Genomic DNA, 2,500 nt, shown 5'->3' with positions numbered 1-2,500 from the left:
CTTTGAAAGGCAGTGAGGAAATACAACAATTCATAAGGAAAAAATATGTATCCACTCATACACACACTCATACACACACTCATAGACACACAGTCATGCACACACACACACACACACACACACACACACACACACACACACACACACAGCAAAGAGAGACAGTGAGAGAGTCTGAGACGGGGAACTAGACTAAGGTATATATATAGAGAAAGAGCAAAGGAGTGGGTGAGCAAGCTTGTGTTATAGTGTGAGTGAGACGCAGATGAGAGTTAGCGAGCAACTCATACACACACACACACACACACACACAAACACACACACACACACAAAGGAGCGCTTAGGTGGCGGCAGAAATGGAGGGTAGATACAGGACATGGGGGGGCAGGAGAATCAGAGTACAGTATCTTGTGTGTGTGTCTGTGTGTGTGTTTGTGTAGGTGTGCGTCTGTGTGTGTGCGTCTGTGTGTGTGTGTGTGTGTGTATGAATCTGTGTGTGTACAACAAGGGGAAAAAGAAAAAATATGAAGGGGAAAAGACAGAGTGACAGAGTGTGTGAGTGTGTGTTTGGGTGTGTGTGGGTGTGTGAGTAGGTGTGTGTGATTATGTGTGTGTGTGTTTGTGTAAGAGAGAGAGAGAGACAGATAGAGAGAGAGATATGGTGTAAAAGAAAAGATATGAAGAGGGAAATGATAGATAGAACGAGACAGATAAGAGATGTAGAGGAGAGAGAGGCAGACAGAGTGGATGAGAGAGAAGGAAGAAGATTGGAGATGGTGAGGGCAAACGGACAGAGAGAGAGAGGGAGAGAGAGAGAGAGAGAGAGAGAGAGAGAGAGAGTTTCATCAGAATGCAGTTTTGAGAGATGGTTAGCAGAGCAAATGGATTCAGGAGCATGTGGAGAAGCTGGGTTACCAAGGAAACGGAAGCATCTATTGAGGTTGGAGTGATGGAGCATTTTCATTCTCGGCAAGTCCACATGCACTCTGGCCAACATACATACACACAAAGGCGAGTGCATGCCACTCACACACACATATCAGGGCATACCCACAGGGACACGCTTGGCAAGGCATATACACACATGCTCTTTCAATCTGCCTCACACACACACATGCACACAGTCACTAGTACACACACACACACACACACACACACACACACACACACACACACACACACACACACACAGGGCACGGGGCACGTCTTCTGGACACAGTCTGCTGCCTGGCGTGCCTGCGCCAGATATTATGGGCAGAGACAGCCTGCCAGCGCTGAGCAATGAAGACAGGAAGAAGGAAACTGACAGGTAGAGAGAGGAGGAAAGGAGAGAGGGAGTCATCTCTTTCTCTCACCCTCTGTATCCGTCGCTCTCTCTCCCCCTCTCTCTCTCCCACTCTCCCTCTCCCCCTCTCTCCCTCTCTCCCTCAGTTCCCTCTCCAATTCTCTCCATCCCTCAATCACTTCATCTGTGTTGCTCCATCTCTCCATCCCTCTAGTCCTTCATCTCTTCATCTATCTGTTCCTCCATCTCTCCTCCAACCTCCCCCCCCCCCCCCCCGAGTGAGAGCCTGCCGTGGCCTTGTCTGTCTCGGAGACGGAGGTGGCAGATGGGTTATACTAAGAAAGGATGACATTGCTGGTGACAGGCAGATATGAAGGGAGGGACGGAGGGAGGGAGACAGTCCAGTCCTGCAGACCAGGCGTGTGTGTGGGTGAGTGTGGGTGTGTGTGTCTGTGTGAGTATGTGTCCATGTGTGTGTGTGTGGTCGAGTGTGTGTGTCTATGTGTGTGTGTGTGATTCTTTGAGTATGTGTAAGTGTATGTGTCCATGTGTGTGTGTGTGTGTGTGTGTGTCTATGTGTGTGTGTGCGTCTCTGTGAGTATGTGTATGTGTCCATGTGTGTGTGCCTATGTGTGTGTGTGTGTGTCCGTCTGTGTGAGAATGTGTGTGTGTGCGTGTCTGTGAGTATGTGTGTGTGTGTGTGTGCATTATTCTGTATGTTAGAGTGTATGAGTGTGCATGTACATGTGTGTGTAGGTTTTCTCTGACCATGAAACCGGGATCACAATTCTGAGGCTGAGAGAGTCCATCCCACAGGTCCCTTTGGCTGGAGGGCAACTCAAGGTCACCCAGTACCACCCACCACCCTGGACTTCCTCGCGTCCCTCAGCTAAATGGATAGAACCCTACAACAGGATTACGATTGGCTGAGGGTATTAGTGCATTAGTGTCAGAGTAATATTTCCTCTCGGAGGTGAACAGAGGGTGAGGAATGGGAGGAGCTCAGTTCCATTCCCGAGGTCCTGAGTGGCTGGTTGCCAGATTTATTTTTTACACTTAGCAAGTCTTCCTGTTGTTAGATGAATGACACTTTTAAAAATTGTCTCTAGGATGTGATCGAAAGGGAGGAGTCAAGGTGTGTGTGTGTGTGTGTGGTTGTATGTGTGTGTGTGTGTGTGTGTGTGTGTTTGTTGTGACCGATAAGGATGTGCGTGTGTG

The 2,500-nt window shown here is 48.8% G+C and overlaps 1 protein-coding gene across 2 annotated transcripts in view; it reads right to left on the bottom strand.

Moving 5' to 3' along the window:
- Window positions 1-2,500, bottom strand: part of mgat4b (alpha-1,3-mannosyl-glycoprotein 4-beta-N-acetylglucosaminyltransferase B) — a 112,214-nt gene that overhangs the window by 37,544 nt on the left and 72,170 nt on the right. The window lies entirely within an intron of this gene.

This window comes from Sprattus sprattus, assembly GCF_963457725.1.
Source record: "Sprattus sprattus genome assembly, chromosome: 6".
NCBI classification, from domain to species: domain Eukaryota; kingdom Metazoa; phylum Chordata; class Actinopteri; order Clupeiformes; family Clupeidae; genus Sprattus; species Sprattus sprattus.
Note: the sequence above shows the minus strand (reverse complement) of the source record. Positions and strands in the feature narration are given on the sequence as shown.